Below are 18,103 nucleotides of genomic sequence, written 5' to 3' on the forward strand. Positions count from 1 at the left end.
AACTAGCACATGGCAGAGGGGGTGGGAACTCTGAAAGCTCACCAGAGAAGAGGGGAGGGGCAAGGAGTTAATCTCCATGTGAACGATCAGTAAACAAACAACTGTAAAGGCAGGAATGCCAACAGAGGGTAGGTGATAAGCCACTGCCTGAAGTAGGGCAGGTAGCGGACAACAAAGCTCATCTCCTGAGCCAGTGAGCAACATCCAAAGTCAAACAGCTCTGCAAAATTGAAAAACAGTGAACCATCACAACACGCTGACAGCAGGGGCTGGCTGACAGATCACTGACCTTGCCCCAGAGAAAGGGGGTGAGGCAAAGAAACAAGCCCCCAGTAAACAAGCACAGCAAAAAGCCAACTCCAAAGCAGGACAGCTGGTGGACTACAGAGCTGATCTCCAGAGCCTGAGGACAACATACACTGAATGAAAATAACTCCAACCCTAGGATACTCTACCCAGCAAAATCATCATTCAAAACAGATGAAGCAATAAAGGTCTTCTACCTTAAGCAGAAACTAAAACAATATATGACCACCAAACCACCACTATAAAAGATTCTCCAAGGAATTCTGCACACAGAAAATGAAAGCAAACAAAACCATAGAGGACAGGCAGTATCAAACCACAGGAGAAGAAAAGACAAGGAATCAAGAGAGTAACATTGATTCAGCTGCACACACTCAAACCCTTAACAACAAAAGCAACTAAATGACAGGAATTACCACATACCTATCAATATTAACACTGAATGTCAACTAGACTTAACTCACCCATCAAAAGACACTGTTGGAAAACTGGATTAAAAAGGAAGATCCAACAATCTGTTGTTTATAGGAGACCCATCTCATTGACAGAAACAAGCACTGGCTTAGGGTGAAAGACTGGAAGAAGATTTACCAAGCTAATGACTCCTGAAAACAGGCAGGAGTAGCAATAACTATATCAGACAAAGAAGACTTCAAACATACATTGATCAAATGAGATAAAAAAGAACACCTCATACAAATAAAAGGGAAAATACACCAAAAGGAAATAACAATTATCAACATATATCCACCCAATGTCAGTGCACCCAATTTCATCAGACATACTCTGAAGGACCTACAGCATATATATACTCCAACACAGTGGTAGTGGGAGATGTTAATACCCCCTATCACCAATACATAGGTCATCCAAACAAAAAGTCAATAAAGAAATTCTAGAACTAAATCACACCATAGATCAAATGGACCTAGTTGATGTCTACAGAATATTTCATGCAACTTCCTTACAATAATACTTTTTTCTCAGCAGCTCATGGAACTTTCTCCAAAATTGATCATATCTTAGGGCACAAAGCAAGCCTCAGCAAGTATAAGAAAATAGAAATAATCCCCTGCATTCTATCGGATCACAATGCATTAAAACTAGAAATCAACAACAAAAACAAAAGAAAATTCGCAAACAATTGGAAGCTGAACAACACATTGCTCAATGATCAGTGGGTCATCAATGAAATAAAAGAAGAAATTAAAAGTTTCCTGGAAGTTAATGAAAATGAAAACATGACCTACCAGAACCTATGGGACACAGCAAAGGCAGTCCTAAGAGGAAAAGTTTATAGCCATGAGTGCATATATTAAAAGGAAGAAAGATCTCAAATTAATGACCTAATGCTACATCTAAAACTCCTAGAAAAACAAGAACAAGCAAAACCCAAAACAGGCAGGAGAGAAAGCATACAAATAAGGGACATAATTAATGAAATAGAAACAAAAAAAATACAAAGAATCAAGAAACAAAAAGGTGGTTCTTTGAAAAAATACACAAGATTGAGAGACCCCTGGCAAATCTGACTAAAATGAAGAGAGAAAAAACCCAAATCAGTAAAATAAGAAATGCAAAAGGGGAGATAACAAACACTGCAGAAATCCGGGAAATCATCAGACTACTTTGAGAGCCTATACTCTAATAAACTTGAGAATTCTGAAGAAATGGACAGATTTCTAGATACTTATGACCATCCAAAACTGAACCAAAAGGATATTAATCACCTGAATAGATCTATAACACAAAATGAAATTGAAGCAGAAATTGTCTCCCAAAAAAAGAAAAGACCAGGACCTGATGGATTCTCAGCTGAATTCTATCAGACCTTTAAAGAAGAACTAATACCAACTCTCCTTAAACTTTTCCATGAGATAGAAAGGGAAGGAACACTGCCTAACTCAGTCTATGAAGCCAGTATTATATACAGCCCCAAACCAGGCAAGGACACCTCCAAAAAGGAGAACTATAGACCAATCGCCTTAATGAACATCGATGACATGTTGTTGGACTGGCAAACAAATCCTAACACATATCAGAAAGATCATTCACCATGACCAAGTCACTTCATCCCAGGGATGAGGGATGATGGTTCAACATATGCAAATCTATAAATGTAATACAGCACATTAATAGAAGAAAAGATAAAAACCACTTGATCATCTCAATAGATGCAGAAAAAAACTTTGATATGATTCAATACCACTTCATGATAAACGCTCTAAGAAAACTAGGAATAGAAGGAATGTACCTGAGCATTATAAAGGCTATATATGATAAACCTTTAGCCAACATCATACTTAATGGAGAAAAACTGAAACCATTTCCTCTAAAATCAGAAACAAGACAAGGATGCCCATTCTCCCCATTCCTATTCAACATAGTCCTGGAATTCCTAGCCAGAGCAGTAAGGCAAGAAGAATTAGTAAAAGGAATACAAATAGGTAAAGAAACTGTCAGTATCCCATTTGCAGATGACATGATCCTATACCTCAAAGATCCAAAAAACTCTACCTAAAACTCCTAGACACCATAAACAGGTTCAACAATGTGGCAGGATATAAAATCATCTTACAAAAATCATTAGATTTTCTATATACCAACAATGAACAAATTGAGAAAGAATATATGAAAACAATTCCATTTACAAAAAAATCAAATACCTAGGAGTATACTTAACAAAGGATGTGAATGATCTCTACAAGGAGAACTACAACCCTTAAAGAAAGAGATTGGGGAAGACTACAGAAGGTGGAAAGATCTCCCGTGCTCATGGATTGATAGAATAAACATAATAAAAATGCCTATACTACCAAAAACAATCCACATGTTCAATGCAATTCCCTAAAGTTCATTTGGAAATTCAAGAGACCATGAATATCCAAGGCAATACTCAGCAAAAAGAGCAATGCTGGAGGTATCACAATACCTGACTTCAAACTATCTTACAGAGCAATAGCAATACAAACAGCATTGTACTGGCACAAAAACATATATGAAGATTAGTTGAACAGAATAGAGGACCCAGACATGAATCCACACAGCTATGCCCACCTTATTTTTGACATATGATGGACAAAGACAGCCTCTTCAACAAACATTGCTGGGAAAAGTGATTATCTGCAGACAGAAAACTGAAACTAGATCCATTTTTATCACCCTGTACTAGTATCAAAGTGGATTAAGGACCTTAATATCAGACCTGAAACTCTGAAGTTAGTACATGAAAGAGCAGAGAATACTCTGGAAGCAATAGGTACAGGCAAGGACTTCCTCAATAGAACTCCAGCAGCCCAGCAACTAAGAGAAAGAATGGACAAATGGGACTACATGAAATTAGAAAGCTTCTGCACAACAAAAGAAATGGTCTCTAAACTGAAGAGACCACCCACAGAGTGGGAGAAAATATTTGCTGTCTATACATGAAAGGACTGATAACCAGAATATACAGGGAGCTCAAAAAACTAAACTCCCCCAAAATTAATAAACCAATAAAGAAGTAGGCAATTGAACTTGTTCTGTTTGAACGTTTTCAAAGGAAGAAATCCAAATGACCAAAAAACACATGAAAAAATGCTTACCATCCCTGGCCATAAAGGAAATGCAAATCAAAACCACACTAAGATTCTACCTCACTTCTGTTAGAATAGCTAGCATCAAGAACAACAACAACAAATGTTGGTTAGGATGCAAGAAAAAGGGACCCTCATAAACTGCTGGTGGGAATGCAAGCTAGTACAATCACTCTGGAAAACAATATGGAGGCTTCTTAAAAATCTAAACACAGATCTGGCATATGATCCAATAATACCACTCCTATGGATATACACAAAGGAATTCAACTCAGGTTATTCCAAAGGCACCTGCAAACCCACCCATGTTTATTGCAGCACTATTCACAATAGCCAAGTTATGGAAGCAGCCAAGATGTCCCACTATCAATAAATGGATTAAGAAAATGTGGTATTTGTACACAATGGAATTTTACTCAGCCATAAAGAATGAAATTTTGTCATTCGCAAGTAAGTGAATGGAACTGGAGAAGATTATCTTAAGCAAAGTTAGCCAGGATCAGAAGACCAAAAATCATATGTTCTCCCTCATATGCGGACTTTAGACCTAAAACAAATGCAGTGATATTACTGGACATGGGTCACACGCTAAGGGGAGAACATGTACAGCAGGAATATAGGGAAAGAAAAGGAAACCTAAAACTTGAAAGTATTTGATGTGCCCCCTGTATAGGAGCTAATACGTAATCTTAAACTGACAGAGGCCACTATGGGAAGGGGACCAGGAAGTATGAAGAGGTCTGGTGGAGATGAACCAATGTGGGTTGTAATACACATATGAATGGAAGCAATGCTAGGAATCTCTCTGTATAGCTATCTTTATCTCAAGCTACCAAAAGTGCTATGTCTTTCTTATTATTGCTTATGTTTTCTCTTCATCAAAATTGGAGAAGAGGGCAAGAGGGCAGAACAGGTTCTGCCTGGAAGCACTGGGGTTGGAGGGATGGGGAGGGGGTGGAAGCCAGGGAGGAGAGATGGCCCAAACAATGTATGCACATATGAATAAATGAATAAATAATACAAAATGATATTTTTAAAAAATTAGTCTCTCTGGAGAACATGAACTTGGGCATGGAAAATGTAAAGAAGGAGCTAGCATTTCCAAAACCTGCCCATTCTGCCACCATTCTAAGGTTGGTTGCCCTCAGTTCATTTTATTTGGTGTGTATGGTATAGTTTGTTGATTTTATTCATAATACAGAATTGTCAATCAAAATCAATACCACCACTTTCCAGCATGAATTAATCCATTCAAGCCATTTTGGAACTCAAAACCACACTAAAAGATGAATATTGCCCAAAACAACATTAGAATCTCTTGTCTATAAGAAAAAACAGGTTGTAGTTAAGGACAGCGATGCATAAAAACAGAAGAGGATATGCATGGCTCACATAATTTTGTAATTGGAGTAGAAAAAGCAAATGATATTCACATAATTTTAAATACATGAAAAAGTGAAAGCCAATGCATGGAGACTATCCAGAGAAATGAGCTTCTGTGAGAAAAAGTTGAATGCTGGTATGCAATTATACTAACTGACATCAGTATCATGGAGCAATGAGAGAGTCAGGTAGCAAACGACTGGAGAACAACTATGAGAGGATGGCATAGAAAGTACTAATAGAAGTGACTATTTCCTCCCACTCTAGTTTATTTACTTACTGCCCAAATCTACTCCCGTCAGGCACAGCACTAAGAACCAGAGACAAAGACACCAAAATCCTTGGTTTCGAAGTTGAAAGACATGAAATAAAAGTGCCATCTGACACTGCCTTGCTAAACTAGGAAGAAGAGATGGGAGAAATTGTAGGAGCTTTCCTTGTGAGCAGGCAGGGTTCTGCCATTTGGCCTCTGACCCTGTGGTCCATGGTTTTTGCATTTTTATTGATGTCAAAGCTTCTTTCTTTCATTAAGTTTACAGATGTGACAGTAAAGAAGAATTGACTCTTGCTTTTATGTGTGGCTCAAAATGATTTTTAAAGCCCTAGGAGAATTCACACGCATACACACACACAAAAAAAAAAAAACAAAAACACACACACACAGTGGTATAACCACCAGAGACCAGGAGAGAGAAGATGAATTAAGTAAATGTAGGTAAGCAGAAGACATAATCCTCACTTTCTTTCCCTTACAAAGACATAACAGGACACCTGATCATTTCTGAATCTCTGTTAAAGGTGAAATGATACTAGTTTAATGAGAGAGCTAGTAGCCTGCAAAGTGGCCTGTGAGTAGAAGAAGATGCAACTGAATTAGAAGATTTGTCATGGTCAGTCTTGCCAGAAAATGAATGAAAATGATTCCCACCCTAATAGATTGTCAAGAGAGAGATGGCATGCCTCAAAACAATAAGGGACGTTTCACTATTGAGCAGGAAGACAGCATAGGAAAAAAGCAAGCCACTGCTAAGAAAAAGATGCCTCTCCTCACCAACTTCACAACTGGTGCCAACCCCAGAGAATAATGTTGACTCCTAATAAGAGACAAGAAGGTGAAGATTATGAATTGAAATAAGACTTAAACCTTAAAGTACTAAAAAATTACTTAATTTTATTGCACTTGTAGTTCAGTGAATGGACTGTTTCTGCATCAGACTTAAATGATAGCTTGAAAGAAAAATTATTATGAGTCAGAATTTTTTTTCACTCTTCAGACTATAGATTAAAAAAAATTAACACATATAATCCATCAAGCAAAGACAAAATGGCATTGATATCATTGTGTGTCATCCTATATTTGTGGCATAGGAAAAGACGATGAAGTCCATGCTGTCCTACAGTTTATCCAAAGAAAATTCTATCAGTCACTGAATCTGGGCCCAGATTTATTCAGCTGATGCACCTCAGGGAGCACCTGAAAACCACATGACTCCCAGATTTAGAGTAGGGGAAGGTGAGTTCACGACACTGTCTTTTTGATTAGACAGCTGTTTTGTATTTTAACCAAAATTTGTAGTCCTTTATAACCTTATCTCTGCTATTTTTAGTTGAATCATTTTGAGCAAGTTTCTGAGCCTTTGTGGACTTTACTTTCTTAATCTGTAAAACAGAGTTAATAACCCTACCTATCTTGCAGGGTGGTTTGTGAATTGGATCATATACTTATATACCATAAACTTAAAATAGTGCTTGCCCCATTCTAAATCTAAATTATATATATTATTGACTTTTGCAGAAACTTCTTTAAAAAGTATTTAGTATTCTTATTTTCTCATTTTTACCAACTATATATTACATAGGTTTCATCAAATATTGGCATCCCCCTCCCTCCACCTTTAGGATCAGGATACGCTTCACCAATCCACTTAATTGGGCTCAGCCATATGAATTGCTTGATCAGTAAAATGTGGAGGGAAGTGACAGTATTCCAGTTTTAGTAGCAACTTTAAATTGTTCTCCCTTTTTTTAATTCTTCCTCAATATTTACCCTCTGCCACAAAAAAAAAAAAACCTTTTTCAGGTAATCATTGATGCTTTACGTGTCTCTCAGAGTGGCAGAAGCTGAGCCCACAGGTTCTCATTGAAGTCAAAACCAATCCAGGATGGGCACCAAATTCACAGTCAAGAATAAATGTTTGCCGTGAAAATTTATTAAGAATTTAGGGTTATTTTTTGTCAGAGAGAAAGCTAAAAAATACAAGACCTGACCATCCCTAACCCCCAATCCTAAAGCTTTTCTAGTTCCAAATTTTTTTCATGATACTAGGGACTGAACTCAGGGCCTCACACTTGGTAGACAGGCAGTCTGCTGGTTGAGCCTCTCCACCAGCTCTTTTTGCTTGTAGAATTTTTGAGGTAGGGTCTCACTTTATGCCCAGGACAGCCTGAACAGCAATCTTCTTATTTGTGTTTCCCTGCATAGCTGGGATGACAGGCACATGCCACCAAGCCCAGCCAGTGATTTAGATGGAACCTCACGAGCTTTTTACCCAGGCTGGGCTTGAACCATGATCCTCCCAACCTACCAAGTAGGCAGGATTACAGGCTGAAGCCACTGTGCCTGATCCTACCTTCAAAATCTTAAGTGCCTAATCTTATAGTCTTTTGCACCTTCTATCTTTCAAAAGCTCTCATCTGCATTTGATTTAGTGATTAGAACTATTCATCTTCTGTTGCTCTCTTAGGTTCTGTTCCTGTATCATGGTCACCTTATTCTATACACATTCACAATGTTCGCACACTTATTCTTGTGCTTTTAACTTCATGCCTAATGCTAAAACCTAAGTCTCCAAATCATACCTCTTCCTAGAGTTTATCTCTTTATCATCTGTGCATCTCACTCATCAATAAGTCACATACATCATCTTCCCTTTTAAGCTGGTTGCCTATCTTGTTTGAAATCCCAGTTACTGGCAATACCATCTACCCAATTCCCAAGTAGGAAAGCTGGTAGGCTTTCTCCACCCTTCCTATCCCTCACTTCCCATATTAACAACCACCATGTCCTTATGCTGTAGTTTGGATCTGCAATGTCACCCAAAAGACCCATGTATTAAAGGCTTGCTCCTCATGCTAGGGAACTATTGGGAGATTGTAGAGCCTTTAAGAAGTGGGGTCCAGTGGAGTATTTTAGGTCACTGGCAGTGTGCTGCTGAAGGGGATTATGGGGCTCCAGTCTTTTCCCGTTTTTCTCTTATTCACGTCCCAATCATGAGGTAAATGGTTTTTTTGTTACACCATATGCTCCTGTGTCCTCCCCCAAAGGGCCTAAAAGCAATATGCCTGCCCAGTAATGGATTGGAACTTCCAAAGCTGTGAACCAAAATAAACATTTTCTCTTCATAAATTGAATTATCTCAAATACTGTTACAGTAACCAAATCTAACTAACACACCTTCCCACTTTACTTCTAAATAATTCTTCTGTGGGGGAAGAGTGGGACTGGGGTTGGAACTCAGGGCTTCATTCTTACCAAGCAGGCATTCTACCACTTGTGGCACAGTCCAGCACATCTTGCTCTGTTATTATGGAGATGGGATTCTCATGACCTGTTTGCCTGGGCTGGCCTTGAACCTTGATCTGCACAATCTCAGCTTCTCAAGAAGCTAGAATTACAGTGTGAGCTACCAGTGCCCAGCACTTCTAAGTAATTCTTGAAATTAAAATGCTCACTGTCACTACAATAATCAAGGAAAGTATCTTCTTAAATTCCTTTCACCCTAGTCATTCTTCTCCTGAATTATATCTCCACATGAATCCAAGAGTGACCAATTTAATATGCAAATCCAATCATGTCACTTTCCCTTGGTAAAAAGTAAATATCAAATCTCTTCTGCAATAAAATCAGTCATTGTGATCTGATCTGTGTCCCTTGATACTCCCTACATCAAAAATTATAACTCAGAAAATGAACTTTCCTAAGTTGCATAGGACTAGTGTGATCTTAACTACATTACATAAAAGTGATGAGTACATTAGTAAATCATAACTATGAAGCAATTTCACAGATTACAAAACTCTAGTGATTCAATGATTAGAAAGGACCTAATTAACAGGTTTTTTAGCAACCTATGATGGAACCTTTTTCAAATTAAATGATCATACTATTACCTGAGCCAAACAAACTCAGTTTCTCTAGAATTTTAAGTGAAAGTCCTGAGATATGTTCCAGGATGGAGTCTCAATATAATTTTGATTTCCGTTTCCTTTATGGCGAAAGATGTTGAACATTCCTTTATGTGTTTATTAGCCATATGTACATCTTTTGAAAATGCTTTTCAGGCTTTTTCCAAGATGGCGGCTAGAGGGAGGAAGCAGAAAGTGTGCCTCCTAAAGTAAAACCTTGGAGAGACACTGGAGACACCTTACAGGAAAAACCACTGAGAAGAGGCAAAACTTTAACTCCTCCACACCTCCAGCCTGCACATAGCATCTCCACTTCATGTTAAACAGAGAAACCAGGAGGGCTCCCACGCTGCCGCCAAACAACAGTGCCCAGATGGCTTGGGAAGACACAGACCACAAGGTGAGCTAAGTGGCACTCAGTACTCCCACAGACAACCCTGGGACAGATCAGCATAGCCCCCTGCACAGACCAACCCCCCCCACCCAAGAAAAAAAGAAAAAAACTGAATAATAAGCAAAAACAGCAAAAAAGACACATAGCAAAGAGGGCGGGGCACCCTGAGCACTGAAGAGGGGGGAAGGGGAAATCCCCCACAAAAAGCCAGCTGGAGAAGCCAGGACCAGCACACACCAAGCAACCAGGAGCGAAAAGCTTGTAAAAGTGGCAGTGGGAGGAAAACTCCACAGGAGATGGGGGAAGACCCACTTCCCATGTGAACTGTAAATAAACAGTCAAGCCTGAGAAAGCTGGTGCAGTGTCACCACCCCCAGTGTGCTTGGAAAGGGGAAAGCTTGTAGCAGTGTTGGTCACACCCAGGAGAATGCTAAGTAAACAAAGCCTGCAGGGCTAGGTGAGTGTTAAGCTCACTCCTGAGATCTGCATAAATAAAGCCTCAAGCAACTGCAGGCTGACAGTAGCAGGCAGGTGAGCCACAGCCTCAGATAGCCATTCACAGACCTGTCTCCAGACTCTTTTTTTTTCTCCCTACCTTTGATGATACAACAACCGAACTACACCTGCATGCTGAAAAACTTACTGAAACTGTATTGCATTTGAACTTGGGACACTTTCTGGGGTTTTTTTGTTTTGTTTTGTGTTGTTGTGTTTTGTTTTGTTTTAGTTTTTTTCCCCTTCGATGAGACAATGACAAAACTACTTCAGAGAAACAATCTCCAGGAATGGAGGCTGAGGAACTAACACCAAAATTATTAAGAGTGAAACTTTACTGCATTTGAACTTGGAGATTTTTTTTCACTTATTTAGTTTTTTTTCAATCCTCTCTCTGCCTCTCTAATGCCTGTTCAGCTTACTGTTTACTAGTACACTATCTCTCCCTGTTTATATCTTTGAAACTTTTGCTTATTTGTTTGTTTTCTTTTTTCCTACTTGTTTATTTGTTTTTCCCTTTTTCTTTAACTTTTTTGCTTTCCATCTCCTCTCACCCTTCCATTCTAAATATCACCATTGTTATTTTTACAACATAGAAAATACTTAATTGCACACAGTACAGGGACAATAACAACACCAAGGGCAATGATGGGAAGACAGAAAAAACAGGGACCAGTTTCCCCACAGCAAAAAGTTAGTACAGGAACAAGAGGGAAATGAAGAAAACAGGTACTCAGATCCAGACTCCAACAAACTGAAGACAAACTATGTCAAAAAACCCAATGAAGCCAACAAGAACAACCTAAAAGAAGAAATACTACAGGTAATCAATGAGAATTTTATAGAGATGATACTGGATATGGTCAACCAAAATGTACAGGAGACACTCAAGAAATTCCAAGAAAACAAAAATAAAGCATTTGAAAAAGCACAAGAAGAAATAAAAGAAACCATAGAAGAACTGTATAAACACCAAAGTGAAACAAAGAATATGATTAATAAAGAGATAAATGAACTCAGGACAAAAATAGACAACGTTAATGAGGAAGAGACTCAGGATATGGAAAACCTCAGAAAAAAGAATGAAACAGAATTGCAAAACAAAATGGAAGGCCAAAACAGCAGAACAGAACAAACAGAAGACAGAATCTCAGAACTCGAAGATGAAATGGTAATTAAAGGAAAAATAGAAGAAATATTAGTTAAACACATAAAGACCTGTGAAAAAAATGCAAGAACTCACTGACTCCATAAAAAGACCAAACCTGAGAATCGTGGGCATAGAAGAAGGAGAAGAGGTGCAAGCAAAAGGAATGTATAATATATTCAACAAAATAGTAACAGAAAATTTCCCAAATCTAGAGAAATCTATTCCCATACAGATGCAAGAGGCCTCCAGAACACCAAACAGACCAGATCAAAATAGAACTACCCCACAGCATATCATCATTAAAACAACAAGTACAAAAACTAGAGAAAGAATATTGAAGGCTGTAAGAGAGAAAAAACAAGTAACATACAAAGGTAAATCCATCAAAATCACAGCAAACTTCTCAACAGAAACATTAAAAGCAAGAAGAGCTTGGGGTGAGATCTTCCGGGCACTGAATGAAAACAACTTCAACCCCAGGATACTCTACCAGGCAAAACTATCATTCAAAATACATGGAGCAATAAAACTTTTCCATGATAAGCAGAAACTAAAACAATATGTGAGCACAAAGCCACCACTACAAAAGAGTCTTCAAGGGATTCTCCACACTGAAAGTGAAACCCAACAAAACCATGAAAGGACAAGCAGCACCAAACTACAGGAAAAGAAAAAGCAAGAAAGTACAGAGTAACTTCAACTTAGGTACACACAATCAAACCTTCAAACAACTAAGACAATGAAATGACAGGAATCACCACATACCTATCAGTACTAACACTTAATGCTAATGGACTTAATTCCCCCATCAATAGTCACCGTTTGACGAAATGGGTTCAAAAGGAAGATCCAACAATTTGTTGCTTACAGAAGAACCATCTCACTGACAGAAATAAGCATAGGCTTAGGATGAAAGGTTGGAAGAAGATTTACCAAGCCAATGGCCCCCGAAAACAGGCAGGAGTACCAATACTTATCTCTGACAAAGTAGACTTCAAACCTACATTGATCAAACGAGATAAAGAAGGACATTCCATACTAATAAAAGGGGAAATAGACCAAAAGGAAATAATAATCATCAATCTGTACGCACCCAATGTCAACGCACCCAATTTCATCAAACATACCCTGAAAGACCTAAAAGCATATATAAACGCCAACACAGTGGTTGTGGGAGACTTTAATACTCCATTATCATCAATAGATAGGTCATCCAAACAAAAACTCAATAAAGAAATCTTAGATCTAAAATATACAATAGCTCAGGATTCCAAGATGGCCGCTAGAGGGAGGAAGCAGAAAGCGTGCCTCCTAAAGTGAAATCTTGGAGAGACACTGGAGACACACCTTGCAGGCAAGGCCACCATGAAGAAGCAAAACATTGACCCTTCCACACCCCAGCCTGTGCAGAGCATTTCCACTTCACGTTAAATGGAGAAACCAGGAGGGTTTCTGGGCCCCTGGGCTGCCAGACACCCAAGCCCAGACAGCTTGGAAAGATGCAGACAAGGTGAGCTAAGCAGTATGTGGTACTTCCAAGACAACCCTGATCCAGATCAGCATAGCCCCCTGGACAGACCAACCACCACCTGGGGAAAAAAGAGAAACTGAGTAATAAGCAATAAGAACAATAAAGACACATAGCAAAGAGGGTGGGGTGCCCTGAGCGCCAAAGATGGAGGGAGGGGAATCCCTCCCAAAATTGTAAATAAACCAGCCGGGCCTGGCTGGAGAGGGTGGGACCAGCAACCAGGAGCGGGAAAGCTTGTGAGAGTGGTGGAGGAGGAAAACTCCACAGGAGAGGGGGGAAGACCCACTTCCCACGTGAACTGTAAATAAACACACCAGCCTGAGAAAGTGGGTGCAGTGTCACCTCCCTCAGTGTGCTTGGAAAGGGGAAAGCTTGTAGCAGCGGCTCGCACACAGGAGAACTCTGAGTAAAAAAGCCTTGGGTGCCAGGTGAGTGCTAAGCTCACCCCAGAGATCTGCATAAATAACGCCACCAGCAACAGCAGGCTGACAGCAGCGGGCAGGCAAGCCACAGCCACAGATAGCCATTCACAGACCTGTCTCCAGACTCTTTTTTTCTCTCTCCCTACCTTTGATGAGAAAACAACTGAACTCACCTGCATGCTGAAAAACTTACTGAAACTGTATTGCATTTGAACTTGGGACACTCTGTGGTTTTTGTTTCTTTGTTTGTTTGTTTGTTTTGTGTGGTTTTGTTCTACTTAATGATTCCCCTTTGATGACACAACTGCAGAACAACATCTGAGGCACCATCTCCAGGATTGGAGGCTGAGGGACGAACACTAAATGGATTAAAAAGAAAGATCCAACAATTTGTTGCTTACAGGAGACCCATCTCACCACAGAAATAAGCATAGGCTTAGGATGAAAGGTTGGAAGAAGATTTACCAAGCCAATGGCCCCCAAAAACAGGCAGAAGTAGCAATACTTATCTCTGACAAAGTAGACTTCAAACCTACATTGATCAAACGAGATAAAGAAGGACATTCCATACTAATAAAAGGGGAAACATACCAAAAGGAAATAACAATTATCAACCTATATGCACCCAATGTCAACGCACCCAATTTCATCAAACATACCCTGAAAGACCTAAAAGCATATATTAACTCCAACACAGTGGTTGTGGGAGACTTTAATAACCCATTATCATCAATAGATCAGTCATCCAAACAAAAAATCAATAAGGAAAACCAGATCTAAAATATACAATAGATCAAATGGACCTACTTGTTGTCTACAGAACATTTCATCCAACTTCTACACAATATACATTCTCCTCAATAGCCCATGGAACCTTCTCCATAATAGAACATATCCTAGGACACAAAGCAAGCCTCAGCAAATATAAGAAAATAGAAATTATACCATGCATTCTATCTGATCACAATGCAATAAAACTAGAACTTCACAAAAAAAAAGTAAAGACAAAAAACATGCAAACAGCTGGAAACTGAATAACTCATTACTTCTTGAACAATGGGTCATTGATGAAATAAAAGAGAAAATTAAATAGTTCATGGAAGACATTGAAAATGAAAACACAACCTACCAGAACCTATGGGACAGAGCAAAGGCCAGTCCTGAGAGGAAAGTTTATAGCCATGAGTCCATATATTAAAAAGACTGAAAGATCCCAAATCAATGACCTAATGATACATCTCAAACTCCTAGAAAAAACAAGAACAAGCAAATCCCAAAACAAACAGAAGGAGAGAAATAATAAAAATAAGAGCTGAAATCAACGAAATAGAAACCAAAAAAACCATACAAAGAATTAATGAAACAAAAAGTTGGTTCTTGGAAAAAATAAACAAGATCAACAGACCCCTGGCAAACCTGACTAAAATGAGGAGAGAAAAAAACCCAAATTAGTAGAATCAGGAATGCAAAAGGGGAGATAACAACAAACACCATGGAAGTCCAGGAAATCATCAGAGACTACATCAAGAATGTATATTCAAATAAATTTGAAAATCTTAAAGAAATGGACAGATTTCTAGATACATATGATCATCCAAAACTGAACCAAGAGGAAATTAATCACCTGAATAGATCTATAACACAAAATGAAATTGAAGAAGCAATCAAGAGTCTCCCCAAAAAAAAGTCCAGGACCTGACGGATTCTCTGCTGAATTCTATGAGACCTTTAAAGAAGAACTGATACCAACCCTCCTTAAACTGTTCCACGAAATAGAAAGGGAAGGAAAACTGCCTAACACATTTTATGAAGCCACTATTACACTTATTCCAAAACCAGGCAAAGACACCTCCAAAAAGGAGAACTATAGGCCAATCTCCTTAATGAACATTGATGCAAAAATCCTCAACAAAATAATGGCAAACCGAATTCAACAACACATCAAAAAGATTATTCACCACGAACAAGTAGGCTTCATCCCAGGAATGCAGGGGTGGTTCAACATATGAAAATCAATAAACGTAATAAACCACATTAACAGAAGCAAAGACAAAAACCACTTGATCATCTCAATAGATGCAGAAAAAGCCCATGATGAGATCCAACACCATTTCATGATAAAAGCTCTAAGAAAACTAGGAATAGAAGGAAAGTACCTCAACATTATAAAAGCTATATATGACAAACCTACAGCCAAAATTATACTTAATGGAGAAAAATTGAAACCATTCCCTCTAAAATAGGAACCAGACAAGAATGCCCACTATCTCCACTCCTACTCAACATAGTACTGGAATTCTTAGGCAGAGCAATTAGGCAAGAAGAAGGAATAAAAGGAATACAAATAGGTAAAGAAACTGTCAAAATATCCCTATTTGCAGATGACATGATCCTATACCTTAAAGACACAAAAAACTCTACTCAGAAGCATCTAGACATCAACAATAGCTACAGCAAGGTAGCAGGATATAAAATCAACATAGAAAAATCATTAGCATTTCTATACACTAATAATGAACAAACTGAAAAAGAATGTATGAAAACAATTCCATTTACAATAGCTTCAAAAAAACTCAAATACCTAGGTGTAAACCTAACAAAAGATGTGAAAGACCTCTACAAGGAAAGCTATACACTTCTGAAGAAAGAGATTGAGGAAGACTATAGAAAGTGGAGAGATCTCCCATGCTCATGGATTGGTAGAATCAACATAGTAAAAATGTCGATACTCCCTAAAGTAATCTACATGTTTAATGCAATTCCCATCAAAATTCCAATGACATTCATTAAAGAGATTGAAAAATCTACTGTTAAATTTATATGGAAACACAAGAGGCCACGAATAGCCAAGGCAATACTCAGTCAAAAGAACAATGCAGGAGGTATCACGATACCTGACTTCAAACTATATTACAAAGCAATAACAATAAAAACAGCACGGTACTGGCACAAAAACAGATGTGACGACCAGTGGAACAGAATAGAGGACCCAGATATGAAGCCACACAACTATAACCAACTTGTCTTTGACAAAGTCGCTAAAAATATATGATGGAGAAAAAGCAGTTTCTTCAACAAAAACTGCTGAGAAAACTGGTTAGCAGTCTGCAAAAAACTGAAACTAGATCCATGTCTATCACCCTATACCAATACCAACTCAAAATGGATCAAGGATCTTAATATCAGACCACAAACTCTAAAGTTGATACAGGAATGAGTAGGAAATACTCTGGAATTAGTAGGTATAGGTAAGAACTTTCTCAATGGAACCCTAACAGCACAGCAACTAAGAGATAGCATAGATAAATGGGACTTCATAAAACTAAAAAGCTTCCGTTCATCAAAAGAAATGGTCTCTAAACTGAAGAAAACACCCACAGAGTGGGAGAAAATATTTGCCAGCAACACATCAGACAAAGGACTGATAATCAGAATATATAGGGAACTTAAAAAAGCTAAATTCTCCCAAAATAAAGAAATGGGCAAGTGAACTAAACAGAACTTTCTCAAAAGAAGAAATTCAAATGGCCAAAAAGCACATGAAAAAAAGCTCACCATCTCTAGCAATAAAGGAAATGCAAATTAAAACCACACTAAGATTCCACCTCACCCCTGTTAGAATAGCCATCATCAGCAACACCACCAACAACAGGTGTTGGCGAGGATGTGGGGGAAAAGGAACCCTCTTACACTACTGGTGGGAATGTAAACTAGTACAACCACTATGGAAAAAAATCTGGAGGCTACTTAAAAAGCTAAACATTGATCTACCATATGATCCAGCAATACCACTCTTGGGGATATACCCAAAAGACTGTGACACAGGTTACTCCAGAGGCACCTGCACACCCATGTTTATTGTGGCACTATTCACAATAGCCAAGTTATGGAAACAGCCAAGATGCCCCACCACTGACGAATGGATTAAGAAAATGTGGTATGTATACACAATGCAATTTTATGCAGCCATGAAGGAGAACGAAATGTTATCATTCACTGGTAAAAGGATGGATTGGAGAACATCGTTCTGAGTGAGGTTAGCCTGGCCCAAAAGACCAAAAATCATATGTTCTCCCTCATATGCGGACATTAGATCAAGGGTGAACACAACAAGGGGAGTGGACTTTGAGCACATGATAAAAGCGAGAGCACACAAGGGAGGGGTGAGGATAGGTAAGACACCTAAAAAGTTAGCTAGCATTTGTTGCCCTTAATGCAGAGAAACTAAAGCAGATACCTTAAAAGCAACTGAGGCCAATAGGAGAAGGGGACCAGGAACTAGAGAAAAGGTTAGATCAAAAAGAATTTACCTAGAAGGTAACACACATGCACAGGAAATTAACGTGAGTCATCTCCCTGTATAGCTATCCTTATCTCAACCAGGAACCCTTGTTCCTTCCTATTATTGCTTATACTGTCTCTTCTACTAAATTAGAGATAAGAGCAAAATAGTTTCTGCTGGGTATCGAGGGGGTGGGAGGGAGACGGAGGGGGCAGGGTGGGTGGTAAGGGGGGGTGCGGGTAGGGGGGAGAAATGACTCAAGCATTGTATGCACATATGAATAATAAAAAAAATTAAAAATAAATAAATAAATAAATAACAATAGATCAAATGGACCTAGTTGATGTCTACAGAACATTTCATCCAACTTCTACACAATA

Source organism: Castor canadensis, chromosome 8, assembly GCF_047511655.1.
Source record: "Castor canadensis chromosome 8, mCasCan1.hap1v2, whole genome shotgun sequence".
In the NCBI taxonomy this organism is placed as follows: Eukaryota; Metazoa; Chordata; class Mammalia; order Rodentia; family Castoridae; genus Castor; species Castor canadensis.